The sequence below is a fragment of the Odocoileus virginianus genome, chromosome 16, assembly GCF_023699985.2.
Source record: "Odocoileus virginianus isolate 20LAN1187 ecotype Illinois chromosome 16, Ovbor_1.2, whole genome shotgun sequence".
Classification (NCBI taxonomy): domain Eukaryota; kingdom Metazoa; phylum Chordata; class Mammalia; order Artiodactyla; family Cervidae; genus Odocoileus; species Odocoileus virginianus.
The window spans coordinates 46413863-46436864 of NC_069689.1; positions in this window are offsets into that span (position 1 = coordinate 46413863).

The following is a 23002-nucleotide window of genomic DNA, read 5'->3' on the forward strand; positions in this document are numbered from 1 at the left end:
ATATACACACACATACACAGGTGCACAGCAAATATATTATTTTCCTATTGTTCAACTGAGCTGGCTTCCCTTGTGGCTCAGCTGGTAAAGAATATGCCTGCAATGCAGGAGACCTGGGTCCAATCCCTGGATTGGGAAAATCCCCTGGAGAAGGGGAAGGTTACCCATCCCAGTATTCTGGCCTGGGGAATTCCATGGACTGTATAGTCCATGGGGTTGCAAAGAGTCAGACACTCTTTGCACACACACACACAGACACACAGACACACACAGACACACACACATGCAGGTGCACATCAAATATGGTATGTTCCTATTGTTCAACTTAGCTGATGTGAACATTATAACCTATTAACAGTTCTTATCTCTGGATATGATTCTATTGTTTCTTATAATTTTTCCCCTCCCACTTTTTCCACAATAAGCATGCATTATCTAAAAATGGTATTAAAATAATACATTTAAAGAAGAAATCTTGTCATCAGTCCTCTTTCTCAAAGCTTTTCTATCTTATTTGTAGAACTACAAAGAAGCCTTTCGAGTTTCAAAGGTGAGATTGCATTTCTACTTGCAGATTATTTTTGGACTTATTTATTATCCAGTCTTGAGCATGTGAGTTATGGTTTCCCAAATCATCTGATTGATAGAGATTTTGTCATGAACAAATGGAATATGGTTATGCATTTAATCATAGGTGTATTGTTACTCTATGGATTGCATTTGTCTCAACCCAATGTCCAGAGCTGACTGAGTCAAAGAATGAGAATTGGTATCTTCTTATTCATTCACTATCACTTGACCAACTATCTTTTGAACACTTTATATGCCAAAATTGATGCAAGAATGTGGGGATATGGAGATGAGTCAGATTTTCTGCCCTAGAGAGAAGAAATACATAATAGGGTTGGGAATGAAGTCATATGAGCTGAGATAAAGAAGTATACTGTTTAGCATGAAGGAGATGTGAGGAGGAGGATTGACAGCAGAGAAGTATTGAATTCAAATGGCCTGGTAGGAACTGAGGGCCCCGTACTGCATGTAACACCAGTCCTTTTGGAGTGCCTTCACTGAGATTTATATTTCATTTTCGGTGATACGCTCAACGTATGACTCAATTAACATTGGTGTGGATAGCATAGCCACCTTCTCCTCTTCTGGAAATATGCAAATTGACAACACATTCTTTGCAATCACTGGTTTGTGTCAGAGTTGACATAGAGGTCAGTTTTTACCTGTTCCTTTTTCTTGCCCCTGACTCTCTGGACCTTTTGCAGATTTAATTGTGTCCAGCTGGGTGCACTTTGCCCTTTCTCTGAATAGGACAAAGGAATACTTATCCTCACCCATTTTCAAAGCCTTTCCTTTTCCCTTTGGATTTGCGGTTCAACAAACCACATCTTCCTTTGACTCAGCTCCCAAATTACCTTAATAGCCTATGGCATCCACAGGGTGACCTCCACCCTGTCCTGGCTTCTCTGGTGCCTTTAAGTCACACCTGCAGCCATTTATAACAGTGTCATCAAGCTGTGGTCAGTTCCTGGGACCAGCTGCTAAGCAGTATTCAAACCTTTTCTTCCTTACTGGACAAAACTGTGATTTACAATTAGGAGAGTTGTCTTCCACTCTCAAATATTAAAAATATATTACTTCTAAACTCTCTTTTCTCCCTTCCTTACCTGCAACCTCAGAGCTTCATGCAGGCGTGCATGCTCAGTTGCTTCAATTGTGTTCAACTCTTTGTGACTCTATGGGCTGTAGCCCCCCAGGCTCCATTATCCATGGGATTCTCCAGGCAAAAATACTGTTGTGGGTTGCCATGCCCTTCTGCAGGGAATATTCTCAACCTAGGGATTGAACACATGTCACCTGCATTACAGGTGGATTGTTTACCACTATAGGCAAAGCCTTAATAGCTTCACAGTTTAATGAAAAGAGCCTCCATTGATCTCAAAACCTTGGGTTTCAGCTTCAAACCTCATAGTCTCCACTATCACTTCAAAGCTTCAGTTTTCTCACCTGTAAAAAAAAAAGTAACAGTTTAGGTTTGAGGGAAGATATAGGGAAATAACCTATTTGAGGTAATAATCACTATATAAATAAAAGCAAGAGAACAGAGAGTATGGTGGTTAGTTTTAGATTTAGGAGTCAAGGAAGGACTCTGTGAGAATGTGACATTTGGGCTAGAGTTCAAAAACAGTGATAGAGTGAGCCACAAAATTATCTGGAAAAAGAGCATTATGGACACAGATGATAATAAATGTGTGTGACTTCACTAAGGAGAGCTTGTTTGATGTGATCAAGGAACAGTAAATCAACAGGTATGGCTCAAAGGGTCTTGTCAAACATGGGCTAAGAGCCAAGAGGAAGGTTTTGGACTGGGGTCTTAAAAGTCATTAGGGAATTTTTAGCAGAGGGTGGGGGAGTGACATGATAAGCATTTCACATTAAGAGGAACTTGGTGCTGCATGGAAAATAGATTGATGATTGATAGGAGACAGAAATAGAAGTTTGTAGATAAGGTTGACACTCTCGCAGGCTACCAGATGAGTGATGACAAGGGCATGGACTGGGTGTTTATCATGGCATCTTGGATCATTTGATTCAGGATAGGAGTGTGAGAGAGAAGAATCATAACTATGAGGCTTTTGACCTGAGCAATTGGTTGAATGGAGTTGCCATTTACTGTGTGTGTGTGTGTTAGTTGCTTAGTCATGTCTGACTCTCTGCAACAGCATAGACTGTAGCCCACCAGGTCCCTCTGTCCATGGGATTTTCCAGGCAAGAACACTGGAGTGAGTTGCCATTTCCTTCTCCAAAAGGAACTATAGAAAGAAAGTGAGGTCGCTCAGTCATGTCTGACTCTTTGCGACCCCACAGACCATAGCCCACCAGGCTCCTCCATCCATGGAATTTTCCAGGCAAGAGTACTGGAGTGGGTTGCCATTTTCCTCTCCTTGCCATTTACTGAGGTAGGTAAAACTCAGGGAGGATTGATGTATTGGGCTGGAAATCAAAAAGTTGATTTTAAAATAGATTGTTTGATATGATTGACAGATGCTCAAGTAGAGATGCAGAGGAGGAAATAATATATGCAAATTCAATTCAGAGATGGGATTAGAGAACAAAATATGAAGCCATTAGTGTATACACCAAATGCTGTAAAGCCATCTGATAAGACTGAAGCTTAGAACTTGGAGGTGTTGGTGACTGAGATGTGTTTGAACTGAGGAGGTGGGCACTAGCCCAACAGGATTGTGTCCTATAAAACATGAAGTTTCTGAAATTAGTATGGATGACTAAAGTGATGAGTTTTGAGATTCAAAGGATGACGCCCAGTTATAAAATGGAAATTTTCTGTTAAAATAGGTGATATAGAAATACAACTTAATATTATAATGATAAATTGAAAAGTATGCCAACATTTTTTCAGCCATTCTGATCACAAATAGATGATATGCAGAGACTATGGAAGAAAATAATTCCCAAATATAAGGGCTTTTTTGTTTTTAAATTTTATGGAGGTGTTAGCAAACTCAAGTTCAGCTGATTATCACTTAAGAATCCATCACTTGAGAGACAGGTGTTGAATGAAAGGAAAAATAGCTTTATTGAGAAAGCCAGCAATCCTGCGGAGAAGGTGGACTCATGTCCCAAAGAACCAACTCCTTACAGGTAGTCAAGGGCAAGCGCTTTTAAAAGGGAGTTTCAAAGGTGTGCAGGCAAAAAGAGGGGGCTATGTGCAGAACAGCACAGCCAGCTCCAAGAGTAATCTTGAAATTAGTCATGGGCTGTCTGATCATCATCACCTTGATTGCTTTAACTACAGTTAATCTTTAGTTCCAGGGTTGGCTTCTTCTCATTTTCTTGAGGTCAGTTCTTAGAACTGTGCAAGATGAAGCAGTTTATGTCATGGTTATAGTCAGGTTATCATGGAGTTAACTTCGTCTACTTGGTGGGGATTTCAGTATCTGTAAAATGGCTCAAAGAATATCAGTTCAGTTCAGTTCAGTCGCTCAGTCATGTCTGACTCTTTGCGACCCCATGGACTGCAGGATTCCAGGCTTCCCTGTCCATCACCAACTCCTGGAGGTTACTCAAACTCATGTGCATTGAGTCAGTGATGCCATCGAACCATCTCATCCTTTGTCATCCCCTTCTCCTCCCACCTTCAATCATTCCCAGCCTCAGGATCTTTTCAAATAAGTCCGTTCTTCACATCAGGTGGCCAAACTGTTGGAGTTTCAGCTTCAGCATCAGTCCTTGCAATGAACACCCAGGACTGATTTCCATTAGGATGGACTGGTTGGATCTCCTTGCTGCCCAAGGAACTCTCAAGAGTCTTCTCCAATATAACAGTTCAAAAACATCAATTCTTCAGCACTCAGCTTTCTTTATAGCCCAACTCTCACATGCATACATGACTGTTGGAAAAATCATAGCTTTGACTAGATGAACCTTTGTTGGTAAAGTAATGTCTCTGCTTTTTAATGTGCTGTCTAGGTTGGTCATAACTTTTCTTGTAAGGAGCACGTGTCTTTTAATTTCATGGCTGCAGTCACCACCTGCAGTGATTTTGGACCCCCCCCCCAGACATAAAGCCTGTCATTGTTTACATTGTTTTCCCATCTATTTCCCATGAAGTGATAGGACCAGATACCATGATTTCAGTTTTCTGAATGTTGAGCTTTAAGTCAACTTTTTCACTCTCTTCTTTCACTTTCATCAAGAGGCTCTTCAGATCTTCTTCACTTTCTGCCATAAGGGTGGTGTCATCTGCATATCTGAAGTTATTGATATTTCTCCTGGCAATCTTTATTTCACCTTGTGCTTCATCCAATCCAGCATTTCTCATGATGTACTCTGCATATAAATTAAATAAGCAGGGTGACAATATACAGCCTTGACGTACTCCTTTCCCGATTTGGAACCAGTCTGTTGTTCCATGTCCAGTTCTAACTGTTGCTTTCTGACCTGCATACAGATTTCTCAGGAGGCAGGTTAGGTGGTCCAGTATTCCCATCTCTCTAAGAATTTTCCAGGTTGTTGTGATCCACACTGTCAAAGGCTTCGGCATAGTCAATAAAGGAAAAATAGATGTTTTTCTGGAACTCTCTTGCTTTTTTGATGATCCAGCGGATGTTGGCAATTTGATCTCTTGTTCCTCTGCCTTTTCTAAATCCACCTTGAACATCTGGTAGTTCATGGTTCATGTACTGTTGAAGTGTGGATTGGAGAATTTTGAGCATTACTTTGCTAGCATGTGAGATGAGTGCAATTGTGTGGTAGTTTGAACATTCTTTGGCATTGCCATTCTTTGGGATTGGAATGAAAACTGACATTTTCCAGTCCTGTGGCCATTGTTGAGTTTTCCAAATTTGCTGGCATATTGAGTGCAGCACTTTCACCACATCATCTTTTAGAATATGAAATAGCCAAATTGGAATTCCATTACCTCCACTAGCTTTTTTCAAAGAATATGGTTCACAGTCTTAGCCCTTGAGGCAAAACTAAAAGTCCTTGACTTTGTTTCATGGCTGCTGCTGCTGCTGCTAAGTCGCTTCAGTCGTGTCCGACTCTGTGCGACCCCATAGACGTCAGCCCACCAGGCTCCCCCGTCCCTGGGACTCTCCAGGCAAGAACACTGGAGTGAGTTGCCATTTCCTTCTCCAATGCATGAAAGTGAAGAAAGTGAAGTCACTCAGTTATGTCTGACTCTTCATGACCCCATGGACTGCAGCCTACCGGGCTCCTCCATCCATGGGATTTTCCAGGCAAGAGCACTGGAGTGGCTAAAGTATTATAATTTTGCCTTTTTAAATATTTTGTTTTGTGTCTCCACTTTCTCATTTCTCTCATTAAATTTATTCTTTGGCTAAAGTTTTTCTACATGTAAGAGACAGGCTGAGGACATGGTGGGGAGGGGGTTTGTGTCTCATAGGGTAGAAGTTCTCATAGGGTCCTACTTAGTCCTACAAAGAGATTATAGGTAATGCAATTGTTTCCTTGTTTATTGAGTAAGTATACATTATAATGCTTATATCCTACTTTTATTTACTCATTAATTTTTATTAAAATTCAATAATCCATCTCCCTATTAATGAGTGAAGCATTGCAATTAAATTTAATTTGATCCATATTCCCAATCCTCCATCAAAATATATTCCAGGATCTTCCACCCACATATAGCTACCATTGTGGATTTGGGCAGTACTCTTTCTAAACTTTTCTTTACATTTTCTAACTACTTAAGTACCTCTAGCGTCTTAATTATAATTTTCAGTCCTTAATTCATCACTATTTAGATCCTACATATGAGTAAACTTGTCCTCTCTTTGCTCACACTCCACATTTCACAGTCTACACTTTAATACTGTGGAATAAATTTCCCAATTGGTAAAAATATGTTATCATATTCTGTTTTTGTTTAAAATAATTCATGAATATTACCTCTTCCATTTTTACTTTGAAGTAAAGTTTCTTATAGCTCTTTCAGAGACTTTTCATACATTGTAAATTGTTCACACCTGAAAAAAGTCTTTATTATCCCCTTCCATTTTAAATTATGGGTTGGTTGGCTGAATATAGAATGCTGGGTTCAAAATATTTTTTCTCAGAACTTGGAAGGTGTTACTTTATTGTGTTCTTGTGTTCAGCTCTGCTGATGAGAAATCTGGTGTCAGTATGATTTCCATTCCTTGTTAAGAACGATTCTTTTTCTTCTGGCATCTTTTAAGAGTATTTTCCTTTCAGTATTAATATGAAATTTCATTTCATTGTGTTTTGATGTGAGTCTTGGTTTGTTTTTGGTTAAATTTATCCTGCTCAGTACCCTGAGTACTCATTCAATTTGAGAATATATGTCATTTATTTATGTATATGTGTATTTTATTATTAATATTCATGTAACTGTTCTGGGATATTTCTTGCTACATTTTTTTCAAATAGTTCTCCTTCCTCATTCTCTCTGCTCAACATACAAGTATTTTTTAGAAGAATGTTAGAAAATTTGTATCTATCTTTAAAATATTTAGACTTGTAGTTCACAGTTTTTTCCTATCTTGTCTGTTTTGTGATCCAGACACATTGCCCAGTTTAACTTTAGATCTTTCTGATTTGCTGTTCAATATTATACTTGCTATTCAGTAGATATAATAATTATTTAGACATGATTATTTATGCAAATTTTGACACTAATAATTAAAGTCATATTTTTACTTGCAAAATCTCTATTTTATTCTTTTTATTATTAATTGCTTAATTATTTATTTCTTTTCTTTTAATGATAGTCATTCTACCCTTTATTGCTCCTAATTTAAGGATTTCTTGTTTGGTGTATTTGTTCAGTTACCTTTGTTATCCTGGGTATAAGTTTTTCTTATCTTTGGATTTGCTGATTCTCTATCATGTAAATGGCCTTTCACAAATGTTTGATGAACCCCTATTCTGTATTCAGTTTCCGTGATAGACTTCTCTAAATATTTCCTGCCCAGCAGCACATCCCCTGATCAGTAAACCTTAGCTTCTTGCTCAGGCTTGTTGCCTACTTTATTTCTTTATGTGATGCCTCATAGTTTTGTGTTCACTGTGATTTCTCCATTGTTTTTCAAGTGTATGCATTATTAACTTTTCATATCTAGTTTATTAGTTAATTTCATGTATCTTATTTATATCCTCTGTAGTGATTTTCATGAATCAACTCAGCATCTTAAAACCATGAAGAGCAGAACATACCCTTGGCAGTAGGCAATCCCACCGTTGACACACTCTCCAGTGATTGCATGTGCTTCTGTTGTTCTCTTGGCCTCTTTCTTCTGATACCAGTGTGGCTGCCACAATCCAGATGCTCCTTCTTGCTGCCAGCACCCCGATCAGGGAAGGATCAGGTTGGGACCGAAAGGTTTCTCCTTCCCAGAAATGTCATTTTCTCTTCATACTTCAAGGGCCAGAAATGCTGGCAAGTGCACTCCTTACTTCAAGGGAAACAGAAATAAACACTGTTTACCAAAAGAGAATAGGATATGTAATGATTGACTCTGGTAAACCATTCCTCATCTGTTGGGTATGGGCAATTCCAAAGTATTATACTTTATGTTTTTATTAAAAAGAGGAGGTGTGTTGATTTTGGATAAACAGATGAAGTATTTGCCATGTTGGAAATCTAATCTAGTTCCTTAAAATCCTAGATTTTTAAAAGAATTTTATTTTATATTTTTAAAATCCTAGACTTGGAAAATTCAACAGTTTCACTTTTATGATTATTATCTCTGTAACATGCTTCAGAAATGATAAAAATATATTTATGAGACTGATTTTGAATCTATAAGTTTGACTTTAAGTTTCTCATCTAGTTGTCATCCATATTTTACACAGTGAAAGAAAATCTTTGCTTGGTGAGTGATGGACATAATGAGGACTTTATAAATGAAGAACCTCAGCTTTATTCTTAATTTTGCCTTCCTTTCCAACCAGAAGGTAACATTTTCTTCAAAATACATTACATGTTTAGATCAGTCAAGATCTAACTTAAATGTCTGGAGTAAATGGGTCTTTCAATGAATACCTGTTGATTGCCTGAAGTCAGCTCCAAATAATAATAATAATGCTTTCCAGTGGGAGAAGTCACAAATGAAATGTGCTACCATTTTTATCATTTTGATAAAATGAAGAGGAACTTCTCTACAGTGAAAACTAGCAAAAAAAGCAAATTCAAACATTTTAAAAAACTGAAAGAAAATTATGTTGTGAAAATAAAATGTCTAAATAGTTATGATCTTAATATTTTAATAAGCTACACAAATCTCTAGAAGTGCATGAATAAATAAATGGGAAATGGAATGAAGAGACTAGTCAAAGGAGAATAGAAAGAACTAAAATAAGAACCAGATTTGTAAGTTACTAAATAAATGCAAAAGAAAATAATGAGAACATTAATTTTTAAACATCTAAATATGCAATGCTGACAAGGAATGCTGAAACAGATTCACTCACACATTGATGATGGGGTTACAAATTAGTGCAGTTTTTGAGAAATTAGCTTGGAATGGTGAATCAAAAGCTTTGATGACGCTTATATATTTTGATCCAATAATGTCATTCTTATATATTGCTAATTAAAAATTGTGAAATCCAGATAGAGTTTTATGTATAAAGCAAGAGTGTATAAATGAGGCATCTATAAATTGAAAAACTTGTAGACTTTATGGAAACTTTAAAGACATAGCAAAATTATTTTGATAACTAGAATATACAGATTTAAAATTATTTCTAATATATCACCTCATTATGTAAAAGGTAATTCAGAGAGACTTAATCCACAATTAACATGCCTTCTCTCTAGGAATTTCTTTTTGCTTACCTGTATTTTTCTGCTGGTTCCAACATTTCCACTTTAAGGAAAGTTTCCTTTGCCAAACTGCAAAATCCAAAAAATAACAAACAGCAACAGATTGTTTGTGATTCATCTTTGTCTGTGTTTCAGGCTTTAAAATCCTTCTGCACTGATTTGGTTCTCCTGATCCTGTCAGGACAAAAAAAGAAAGCATTACTTTATCTCAAGTTAAGGCATATGAGTTTCAAGTTTGTCAACTATACGAATGACTTCCTGATCGTCTAACGAGTGTGTGGCAGGACCTCAATGTGGCCTTGTGGTTTCTAGTTCAATGTTCACTCCGCTTCTCCAAGATGTCTTTTCTTTGTATGAAGTGTGTAATTTATTGCTTGTAGACTTCATTGAAGATTATTTGTGTTTGGCGGATTAGTTGACTCTCCCTTTTGGGTTCCAAGCGAACACTTCTGAATTATTCCAGGAGTTTTCTCAGTTACATAGCTGGGATGGGATTTTCTATGACAAAATAAGAGAATATGGAATCTGTCTATCAGACCAGGTCTGCACATAAATACTGAGGAATGCTCTGGATTGGTGCTGACCCTGGAATCCTTTGAGAAGCCATTTCAACAATCTGGACAGAAGTAACCTAGTGCAGGTCATGAACATGCTTTCTGTCACCGTGACCTGAACATCTGTGTGCTCTATTCTCTTTAAAATTGGGGAAAACTTCTCTTCAGCTGGCATTCTGGGATGGCATGAGAATTAATCATACTTTTTACTTGAGTTTCCTCTTCAAAACAAAAACACCTGTGCATGCAATAAAATATAAACTTATGAAAGCAATTGTTTCCACTTGGTCTTTATGGTCTAATGAATGCTATATTAATACATGTCCTCTGGGACTTCTAGCCTTTGTGTAATGCATTATTTCAAGAAAATATAACTACAGTAAATATCATTAAATGGTCATAAGATTACAGAAAAAGAATTAATGACTTAGAAAAGCTTTTACCATACTGCATAAAATAAGAAAAATGTATGAATTTAAGTAGCCAGAAATAATTCTGAATTTGATAAATATTCATTACTTTCATTGGAAAATGTTTTTTAAAAAATTAAATTAATGTGTCTCATGCCCACTTCTTTCCAGCCACTGAGCAGAGAAGTCCTTCCTTCACAGTAGTGCTAGTGGTAAAGCACCTCAGTGATCCAACCCTACCAGGCTGGGTCCTAATCCCTCTGGGCTGTGCTTAGTCACTTAGTGGTGTCCGACTCTTTGTGACCCCATGGACTGTAGCCCACCAGACACCTCTGTCCATGGGGATTCTCCAGGCAAGAATACTGGAGTGGGTTGCCATGCCTTCCTCCTGGGATTCTTCCCAACCCAAGGATTGAACCCAGGTCTGCATTTCAGGCAGATTCTTAACCTCTGAGCCACCAGGAAAACTCTCCTAACCCTTCAAAACAATATAAATTTCACCTTGTCTAGGAACTTGCCTTTGTCCATAAACTCATCTCTTGCTCACATGGGATCCTTCTGAATACCTTCTAGACTCTAGCACAAAGTTAATTTCTCCCTGGAGACTTTGTGATTACCCCTTGACCATACCTCATAGCACTTGAACAGTGCAGTTATCTCAAAGTATTATAGTTATTGTGCACACACTGGTTTTCCCACGAATCGTGAATCCTTTGGTGCTATGGACACTATTATTACCAGGAATGTAACAGAAAGTAAAATAGTATGTATTTATTTGATAAAAGTGAATGAGAATACCCAGTATCTCATATTTTGATGGGTTTCTCAAAGGATTTTATCTCATTTAGTATGAGAATATACTAAATGAAATATTTCAAAAAATGAATATCATTTTTTCTATACTCAAAGGAGATTTGAAATGGAAATTGATTCAGATAGATATTCAAGTTAAAAATGATCTCTTCAGCCTTTAAAAGCAAGTGGGGTGATACGAATTTTATTTTCAAAAAGTCTAAAGCTGATGGTAAAAATATCAATAATGCATAATCAAAGTCTGTATATCTAATGTTTTTTACCTAATAATGGTGCTCAGTAATGGCTGACATCAGAATAACCTGGGGGCTATATAAAATACTGATTCATTGGCCCAACCCAATTGGTTGGAGGAGTGATGAGCATCTAAAAGTTCCCTCAATTCAGTTCAGTTCAGTCCCTCAGTCGTGTCCGACTCTTTGCAACCCCATGAACTGTAGCACGCCAGGCCTCCCTGTCCATCACCAACTCTCGGAGTTTACTCAGATTCATGCCATCGAGTCCGTGATGCCATCCAGCCATCTCATCCTCTGCCATCTCCTTCTCCTCCTGCCCCCATTCCTCCCAGCATCAGGGTCTTTTCCAATGAGTCAACTCTTCGCATGAGGTGGCCAAAGTATTGGAGTTTCAGCTTCAGCATCAGTCCTTCCATGAATATTCAGGACTGATCTCCTTTAGGATGGACTGGTTGGATCTCCTTGCAGTCCAAGGGACTCTCAAGAGTCTTCTCCAACACCACAGTTCAAAAGCATCAATTTTTCTGTGCTCAGTTTTCTTCAAAGTCCCCTAGGTGAATTTAATTTGCAGGTTACTAAGTTCTGCCTTACAACAAAATAACTTCCAAATGTTATATGTATTGCACCTGGAAACAAAGTGAACTTTGCTAATAAGTTAGTTCTTCTTGTGAATCTCTAAATTTTTTCATGAGTCACAGAACTGAAGCTGAGAGGTATGTCATCTGCCTCTGAATAAAACCCCACTATATGAGGTAAACCCTTTTCTTGCCCACTGCATGTTGGGTCATCGGTACAGCAGTAGATGCAAAGCAGAGTTGGAGATGCAACATGGAATCCTTATGCTCATTATTACAGACACATGAGAAGCTGTGGCAGTTTACCCTTTACATAATTCCCTTTGAACTAGTAACTTCTACACTTTTCATGGATGGACTGTAGATAACTATCCGCAGACTCAAAAATTAATAATTTCCTATGTAGGGATTGAAAAAAAATCCATTTGAGAAATAGCTTCCTCTTTGCCTGGAGTCAAATATCCAATAGCTACTTCAATGAAAAGAAAACAAAGACATATCCAGTGATGATTTTAACCAGCAGCAAGTGACCTGCATTTTATTATGGTAGTCAGCTGTTTTATCACACACACACACACACACACACACACACACACACACAAATCAGAATTAAACAACTTTGGGAACAAAGAATCTGAATCAGACAAAATGAACTTTTCCCACAAAATCCAGATACGTGTTTTGCTTATACTTGCAACAAGCTGTGATTCCCATGTGAAAGGTATCAATCTATTTCCTCTTCCTGTCAATCACTTGTGTCACACAGGGTCCTGGTATGTTGGGTCACGACCTTCTTCCTGGATCGGAGCCAAAAGCCACCAGTAATTTGACTGCTATAATTATTTAGACCGTTTCTAATAAGCCTAAAAATGTGATGTTAACATTTTTCACATGTTTGTAGTCTTCTGGCCTTCAAGTTATCCTCAGCTTGCCATTGTACTCTTTAGTTATACTGGAAGAAAATATAATTTTCAATAACTAAACTTTGATTGTTGCTTTACCTTGGAAACAACCTTGCCTCTAGGACCATAAGATGCTATTTCTTTAGAATTTTTTCCTAGGATGGGGCAAACTTTGACAATAATCAAAATCTATTCAACATAAATTTACTGAGCATTTACTATGTGCGAGGTTCTGAGAATTAAAAGAAAAATATCAAGTCCAGGTCTTCAAGTAGATGAACTGACAAAAAATTAACTGACCCTTTACGTGATTAGTAAAGGCACGTGGTTTAAATCCCTGATCTATGATTATCACATACATGACTTTGAATATATACAAACTAGATCATGAGGTGAATAATCACACAAGTAGTATATGGAAGAACTGATACCTAGACCCAGGAAATTTGAATCTATAGACTATATTTCTAACCACTATGCCATTCTGATTCTGGAGTCTGAGTTGGCTGCTGGGTTTATACATGGAAGAATGTCAAATGCCATTTTGAAGAAGTGGGACCTTGTGGACATATAGTATATATAATGTAAAATTTATATATATATATCTATATTTATTCCCTGGTGGCTCAGATGGTAAAGCATCTGTCTACAATGTGGGAGACCTGGGTTCAATCCCTGGGTCGGGAAGATTCCCTGGAGAAAGAAATGGCAACCCACTCCAGTACTCTTGCCTAGAAAATCCCATGGACGGAGGAGCCTGGTGCAGGCTACTGTCCTTGGGGTCGCAAAGAGTCGGACACGACTGAGCGACTTCACTTCACAAACTAGGTGGATGTGGATATACGTATAATACATTATATATATACATACATATATAATTTAGCAGTATATGGGAAATATGGAAAGAATTCTATAGCCTTAATCTGAATAAATGAGTCTTAATCATCCCTTTAGAGAAGCTTGTCTTCAAGATCAACTTTTACATACCAAAGGTCCAGGAAGAACGAAAGAACCGGGCACGTCTGAATCGATCCTGCAGAAGCAGGTCCCATCGTGAACGTCCCTCGGGATCAGTCTTCCCAGCTGGCCTGGAGCCATGTGCTTGTAACCACACGGGTAAATATCCTCAGCCAGTCACAGACAGCAGAACACAGTCAAACGTTGTTAGAGTCCATCCTTGGCAGGTGAAGGATTTGGATTCAGTTTCAAAAACATTTATTGAATAGAAATTGAAAAAAAAAGAAACAGTCTGGGTGCGATGGCTAATTTTGTGTCAACCTGAATGGCCCATGGGGTACCCGGATTAAATATTACTTCTGGGAGTGCTTCTGAGGTGTTTCCTGATGAGATGAGCTTTTGAATCAGTGGGCTCAGTAAAGCATCCTCTTCAACACGGATGGCTTCGCTGGTACCTCAGCTGGTGAAGAATCTGCCTGCAATGCAGGAGACCTGGTTTCCACCCCTGACTTGGGAAAATGCCCTCGAGCTGGGAGAAACTGCCTACTCCAGTGTTCTGGCCTGGAGAATTCCATGGACTGGAATTCCATAGTCCATGGGGTTGCGAAGAGTTGGACACAACTGAGGAACTTTCACTCTCACTCCAGTGAGTGTCATAAAAGCATAAAAACACATGGGTGCATCCATTCTGTTGAGGGCCTGGATAGAACAGGAAGTAAAGGAGGGAGGACTTTGCACCCATCTTCCTGCCTCACTGCTTGAACGGGACAGCTCACCTCACCTTCTGCTGCCTTTAGGCTGAAGTTTACAGCATTGGCTCCCTAGTTCTCAGACCTTCAGATTCAGACTAAATTATACCACCAAATTCCAGAGTCTTTGCTTGCAGACAGCAGACTGTGAGACTTCCCAATCTTCATAATCACATGAGCTAATTGCTGAAAACAAATATCTGTTCGTATCTTACTGGTTCTGTTTCTCTGGAGAAGTCTGATTAATACAGTAAATATACAAAGGCAAATGGAAAGCAACCTTTCCCTTTAGCTGCCTCCTGTAGCTGAAGGGGCAAATGCATGGACTGGTAACATGGTTCAGGTGGGATGTTCTCTGAAAAGCAAAGTGAAGGTATTAGCAGGGAAATATCCTATAAACATGAAAATAGAAAAAAGACAGATAAAGTTACCAACCGTTTTATCTCCTTTGGGCTTCCCAGGCAGTACTAGAGGTAAAGAACCTGCCTGCCGGTACAGGAGAGATGAGAGATGCACCAGTCCCTGGGTCAGGAACATCCCCTGGAGGAGGACACAGCAACCCACTCCAGTATTCTTGCCTGGAGAGTTGCCTGAATAGAGGAGCCTGGTGTGCTACGGTCCACGGGGTCACAAACAGTAAAATGACCAATTAAATACGTATGCAGTTTCAGGATGAGTATTCTTGGTTTTTAGTCTGGGCTCACTCAAGCCATATTACTTGGAGAATGCAAATTGCTTAACTTCTCTGTGACTGAGCTTTCCATTCTCTAAAGTGATATCTATCTCATAGATATATTATGGAGATAAAATATGAAAAAAGTAAAGCTTTTAAGTATAGAGCCCGACAAACAGTGAAAGCTCTATAAGTTGCATTTATTGTTTTATTATTATTGTAGCCAAATGGAAATGCCCTTTGAGGACATAAATACAACAATAGAAACTATGCCAGCTATTGGTCTTCTCTCTGACCAGACTGAGATTTTTACAGTCTCATCAGAGAGACTGTAGGAGATTTTTACAACCTTCTTCCAGGAAAAAAAGAAAAGAAAGGTTCATGCAGAAAGCTGCCTGTCTGAAAGGTTGCCCTCCTAGTCATCTTTGGCCTTAAACCTATGCTTTGCCCCCTCCACCTATATTTATTTCCATTTAGAAATCTCTCAGATATGATTTTGTGGGTTGACAGTCGAATTTCCGAAGAAAATATTTGGGCTTGAAACAAAAATGCAAAATAGCAGAAGGCTGAGACTGTTGTTCCCAGCAACTGGCGCAGGAACTGAAAACACAGTTGGCTTCATATTTCAGGTTCAACTTAAAGCAGGTACCCGAGGCAATGAAGTTTCCTTGCCCCTTGAGTTTGAATATTTCAAATTTGTCTGCAGAAGTGAGCGAGGTGACCTAATTGTACCTCTGCTTTTCACATGAATTTATCTTCTTGAGTGACAGGATGTTGCTTTTTTAGGCGGGGGCCTTCCGTTTAATAATTCAGTAATTAGATGCACTGCTGTCAGCTGTGAAATCACTAACAGCTTTGCAATGACAACATATTTGAGGCTTTGTGGTCCTCCAAGGTCTCTCTCGATGTCTTCAACAGGAAGGACAGAGGTAGGTGAGAGCCTGACTCAGGTGTGTGCCAACCCAGGTGTGGAGGCGGTTGTGGGTTTATAGCCAATGCCTTCATTTCCTCTCTTTCAGATCACATTAGGCATGGTCTGAGAGAGTGGAAAAGAGTAAAAGTAAAATGTCTTATCATCCGTGTACTATGTTTCTGGCTAAGACTTTAGCCAAGGGGTCATTCGGTGAACATCACCTTGCTGGTGATGCACAAAGCTATCTCAACATGTCATTGTGTAAATTCTGTCTGCACAAAGGTATGTGCTTTTTTTTTGAGACTCAAAAAATTTATTTTGCAAGTAATGTATATTTTTTTTTCTAGCAGAAACCACCAAGGAAACAAAGAAAAGGGGAAAGTGCTAACAGCAGCATGTTAATTAGCAGATACACCCCAGCACTTTGCATTAGCCAACTTAGGCACATTATGTTTTATGTCTTTGTTCACTGGCCAGGACTTCCAGCAGCCTAATAATTCACTCACAGAGCAGCTTTATCAAGAAGACACTGTGTTTTAGAAACTCTAAAAGATCATTTAGAGCAGTAACAAATTACTGCTTTTAATAAAATGCTTTTTTTTTCACTCAATAAGATACTGTAAAAAAAAAAAAAAAGGAGTCTATAGAGAAGTAGTCTATAGAAAAGGAACATTTTTATCTTTGAGAAAATAATACCAGGGAAATGATAATGTAGTTTAGAACTCATGGTACAAAAGGCAGATAAAGAGCCTCACTCTCTGACATCTCTCTCTGCTGCTTTCTCATCAACCTGTCTGATCACTCCTTTATAGCCTCCTTCACAGGCGGCTCTGTCTGGAAGCTCTCTCTCTCTCCAATGCTGGGTTCCACCAAAATCAGTGCTTAGCCTTTTGTTTTTCTCACTCTCCATATCCGCTAATGTGATTCAATTCATTGGTTTTTCAAAATGAAGCACATATCAGAATAATTCCTGATGATGCTTTCTAACCACGCAGATTCCTGGCTATCACACCTGCTCTGCTAAATGAGTTACAGGAGGCTGAGCCCAGGAATCTCTATTTTCACAACTTTTCCAGGTGATGCTAGATCTGGGAATCTTGTTTGTAACCCACTAGCATCCTATAGGCTGCCAAAGATCATAAAAGTCATTTGTATTTTCAGCTCTAAGCTCTCTCCCTTCAACCTCAGGCGTGCCTGTCTAACTCCTGATAAGTGGATAAGTGTTAATGTCTGGATGTCACTCAGATTCTTCATGTGCAACTCACGCCAAAGTGGTTTCATCCCTTGTCTTCACTGAGTGATTGTTATATCCAAGCTGGCAAGCGATGCCTTAGACTCCTGTCTGTCCCTCATCTTCCACATTTACGCATCAAAGTCACTTTCTTCTCCCAATCCTAGTCTAGGGTCTCAATCTTTGCGTGCGCCAGAGGAACAATCACAAACTCCTAAGCTCTGAATTTAAACTGAGTTACCTGCCACTTCTGGTTTTACCTGCCTCATAATCGTATCTGGAATTTCTATTTTCTTGCTTTGGCAGACTCTGGATCTAACACCTGGGACGTGAGATTCTTGCTCCTAAAACGACTCAAATAACTTCTAAGCCTTAGATGTGTGCTGCCTTAATTACTTCAAGTTCCTCTGGCCCCGGGAGCCTCTCTCTGTGTTTATCAGGGACTGCCTTTAGGTTTGGGAGGCTTGCAGTGAACCTCTGTGATCAGACCCCCAAGCTCCCTTAAGGATATGTAGAAGGAAGTTTTTGAAATTTAGAAATCTTTTATTTGCTTGACAAAGTTAGGCTTTTAAGACCATGGACTTAAAAAAAAGTTAGAGTGAAATTCAAGCTGAGCAATGAGTTCTTTGTCCTACATGGCATTGCTGTCCCCCTGAAACAATTAGTGCCATTGATCCAATGGGTGAGAAACCTCAGGGCAAAGTGATTGACAGGGAAGGGAAAATACATTGTTTTCAATATCACCCGCCCCTGTGTCCCCACTTTCTCCCCCTGCCAGACCTTTGCACCTTTGAAAAGCACATTTGTTCTCAGGAAAGTGTTCTTCACTCTCCCTCCCAGGAAGGAGGGTGTCAGTTTTCTGGGTGGACTGTCCCAGTGAGGGAAAGCTCGCCCACCCTCAGAGACTGGAGACTGTGCTGAGTCCCATCTGGGTCAAGCAGACTCCATCTTTAACGGCACAGGACAGAAATAAACTCTCTGAAGTGAACAGGAGTTCCTTTATACCCAGAAGAGGCCGAAGTGGTATGGCAGGGGAAATTCCTACTGCCTGAGTTCTAGGGATATGGGACCCTCATCATGTGTGGCTTTGTATTTGTATACCTTGCCTTTTAATATCATTCTCTATATCCATTCCTGTTGGCTGACTAGAAAAAGGAAAATGAAAACTGGCAACAGAAAATGGGAGAAGCAGGGAAACAGACAGCTGAGGTGAAGCCAAACGTGTTTTTTTTGTTGTTGTTTCTATTTTATTTACCTCTCTTTTCAAGTAAACCTTAGGAAAAATAATGCCAATGGGAGAAAACTTGGATTTTTATACTACTATCTGTTGATAAGGGAGCTGACACATAATTATCAAGGGCTGATGCAAAGTACTTTTTCATAAAACTATCTTGAGTAGAATTAAATCCGTATAATTCTGTATTATGAGTTGGTTAAATACTCAAGCTATTCCTTGATCCTGACACCATACTGTCCACCCCTTGCCACACACACACGAAGTTGGGAGAAATAAATCCCAAAAATACATTGTCCATGTTAGGTTCAACAGGGCAAACAAAATTTATAAGCACTTTGTTAAGCATAAGTTAATCCTGTAGGTATCTCAAGCAATTAATGATTATAGATTATATTATTTGTTGTAACTATATTTGTTCAAAAAGAATTATGAAGTATAATAAATAGCATATGTCATGGACTGTCCAGATACTTTTATTTTAGCTAGATCATCTATGCATTCCTATAAAGTCTTGTATAAGAGGCGAATTTAACAGTACAAATTAATGAAAGAGAATCTCCTTGTTTCATTTACAAGGGATCCACCTATGAAGTACTGGGAAACAATTTTAGAAATCCCCTTTCCTCGACTATTTATGTGCTTTAGACTTCAGTTACGCCAGCACCTCTTTGCTCCAAAATTGTCTTGCTTTTTCTTTTCCACATTTTTCCTTTCTCACCCTTTCCATCCACATAATCCCTTTTCTATATTTCTCTTCCTTCAAACTATTATTACTTTATGGCTTACCGTCCTAAGTGATTTTCTCACCCATTCAGGGTGTTGCTGGTTCTTTGCTTTCTTAGGTCTCCAGATCCTGCATTATAAAAATTCAAAGTGCAGAATGCTGATAATAATGTTCTGTACATCATCATTCTCTGTACAGATCCCTAGCACACAACCACAGTACCTGGGACACAGTAGATGCTTGACAGTGGGGCCAAGAGGGAAGAAGAGAAAGGAAGGCTGGAGCAAGAGAAAAGGAAAGCTTGATTAGTTTATTCATTTTTATCAATAAAATTTATTAATTATTAATTAATTAAAATTTATTTAGTTATTTTTTCAGCTGTCTTTACATGAAAATTTTACAAAAGAAATTTTAAACCTGATGAATGTCCACTTTTTGGATGAATCTTCAAAGACATGAAACTAACATGATTCTTTTTTTAAGACTTGCATGTGGATAAATGGATGGTTAAACACAGTTGATTGCAAAACAACAGGGGATATTGTAGAAGGTCAATTCAATGTCAGACATTTTCATTTTGTCTGTACTCTTGGCATTTAGTTGAATCAGAGCTCCACATGCCAGAGCTATGTAGGGCTTATTTCTGGCCCCACACAATGAGCAGAAATGATGGTGGTGGAGATATTTGTCTTAGTTTTATCTTCTATACATTCAGAGGCCTGTGTGGTCAGTCTCAGAGCTGTGTCATTGCGCAAGAGGGAACAGTTAAAAACACAACTTGAGAATAAACTCCTTATCTTATTCAGAGGGCATCCACATATGAAATACTCAGAAAGACTGGTTAAAATTTCCTCTCCACGTGGTGAACATTTTGGCGTTGGCATGGATAGGAAGTTAGAACTGACTTAGGCAGGTGAGAGATGGTGGTGAGTCATGAAAACGATTCAAGTACAAGACAACTCAAGGCTTAATTAATGAAGAAAACTCAAGGTCATAGGTAAACAAAGAGAAAACCCTAAGGACCCATCAAAAATAACCAAAGGGTTGATTCCCAGGGCTCAGCCCTGCCTCCCCAGTACCACTTCATTTTTGTTTTGGATATAATGTAGGTGACAGATAATTTTGCTTCCATCAGGAACTATAACTAATGCAACCAACAAAAGCATTTCTTGTTTCTTTAAATTTTTACATAGATTTACATTGTCTGTTGCTCTTCATTTTCAGAATTTCTTAGAGTAAGGGTGCTGATGGCTATTATAACCTTCTAAGTCAGGTTTAGGATTTCATGCACTGTAGAGTTCACAGTTTGTTTCTTGATGTACTTAGGTGGCAGTGAAACGCACAGGTCTCACATGGACTTGAAAATCTTCCAGCAGATTATAGTTGCTTTATCATAAGCTTTTATTAGATGTCTGTATAAATTCACTGTGTGTGTGTGTGTGTGTGTATGTGTGGTGTCTTTTTATTGCCACTTCCTCTTGTACTTGCTATTTTCTGTCATCACTGCGTTTGCATATGTGAATATGTGACAAGAATCTACACCACTAGCCACGGTCAGGGTAATAGAAGCCCCCAAAAGTCTTTAAGTAAATGCAATCTGGAGCCTTTTCTTGTATGGCTTTATTTTCAACACGTGAGACCCCAGGGTCTATCCTCTTGTAACACTAATTGAGAAGTTCTCATGTGACAGAAAGCAGGGGAATGGAATGCAGCATAGGAGTCTAAATGGTGTCAGGGATAAACCTACATGTTCACAGGCTGTCTTCTGGAGAACCTTGTTACCAGAGATGCAGTATATCAGAGCTGTGGGATCACTCAGTGCTTAGCTAGGTAACCCAGACTCGCTGGCTCACTTTGCTTCATTCCTTTGCATATACTTTCCCCTCTGTTGGAAATGTTCTTTCATGCCTTCTTTATCGCAGAAGCTCCTGCTTATTCTTAGACTTACTTCACATGTAATCCCTCTGCATGTTCTTCCTGTGTTCAACAGCTGCTTTTTGAATTATTGACTTCCTGCATATAGTAGGCAGAAAATTGCTCACCCCACCAAGGTCTCAAAGATATCCACACCTTAATATCCAGAACCTGTGAAGATGTAATATAACATTGTAAAAAGGAATTAAGGTAGTAGATGGAATTATGGTTGCTAATCAGCTGACCTTAAAATAATGTTGTCCTGAGGGAGGGGGGAAGAAAGAAAAGATTATACTGGTTTTCTCTGCTTGGGTCCAATGTAATCAGACAGGAAAGAGAGAGGCAGAACCAAAAAGATGGTGTCACAAGAAAGATCTGATCAGTGCTGCTTGATTGAAAGATAAGCATTAAAATTTAAAAACAAATTAAATATTACCTAAATCAAGCTCTGAAACCATGAAATTCTTTCAGTGAGTTCTGTTAAGCTTCCATGGAAAATATAATTTCCATACCAATTAAGTTATTCCATACTATGGGAATATAAATTGGTGAGTTGGTGATGGACAGGGAAGCGTGCTATGCTGCAGTCCATGGGGTTGCAAAGAGTCAGACATGGCTGAGAGACTGAACGGAACTGAACCATGCCACTATGGAAAACAGTATGGAAGGAGGTTCCTCAAAAACCTAAAAATACAGTTACCATATATGATCCAGAAATCCCATTCCTAGACATTTATTCAGACAAAACTATGATTAAAAAAGATATAAGCACCCCAATGCTCATTTCAGCACTATTTACGATATCCCAGACATGGAAACAACCCATATGTTCATAGGCAGATGAACGGATAAAGAAAATGTGGTACATATATACAATGAAATATACTTAGCCACAAAAAAGAATGAAATAATTCCATTCGCAGCAACATGGATGGGTCTAGAGATTATCTTACTTGTTAGTGAAGTAGATCAGAAACAGACAAATATCATGATGTCTTATATGTGGAATCTGAATTATGACACAAATGAATTTATCTACAAAACAGAAACCTGCTCAGAGACATAGGGAACAAACTTGGGATGGCCAAGGTAGGAGGGTAGGAAAGGGATGGACTGGGAGTTAGGAAGTAAAGTCAATTATTAGATGTGTGTAATGGATCAACAACAGGGTCCTACTGTATAGCACAGGGAACTATATTCAATATCCTATTATAATGGAAAAGAATATGAAAAAGAATATGTAACTCAATCACTTTGCTATACAGCAGAAATTAACCCAACACTGAAAATCAACTATACGCCAATAAAATAAATTTGAAAAAGAGTTATTCCATACTAGATATGGAAAAGTTCAACAGGCTGCTAATCCCTTTTCTGAAGCTAGTCCAATCCTATTATTAAATCCTGCTGCTGCTGCTAAGTCACTTCAGTCGTGTCCGACTCTGTGCGACCCCATAGAGGGAAGCCCACCAGGCTCCTCCGTCCCTGGGATTCTCCAGGCAAGAACACTGGAGTGGGTTGCCATTTCCTTCTCCAATGCATGAAAGTGAAAAGGGAAAGTGAAGTCGCTCAGTTGTGCCCGACTCTTAGCAAGCCCATGGACTGCAGCCTACCAGGCTCCTCCGTCCATGGGATTTTCCAGGCAAGAGTACTGGAGTGGGGTGCCATTGCCTTCTCCATATTAAATCCTGAGGGAGATACAAAAGGAGATTAGGAATTCTCATATCTCATAAAAATAAAGCCACAAAAATTCTAAGAAAAATACTAATTC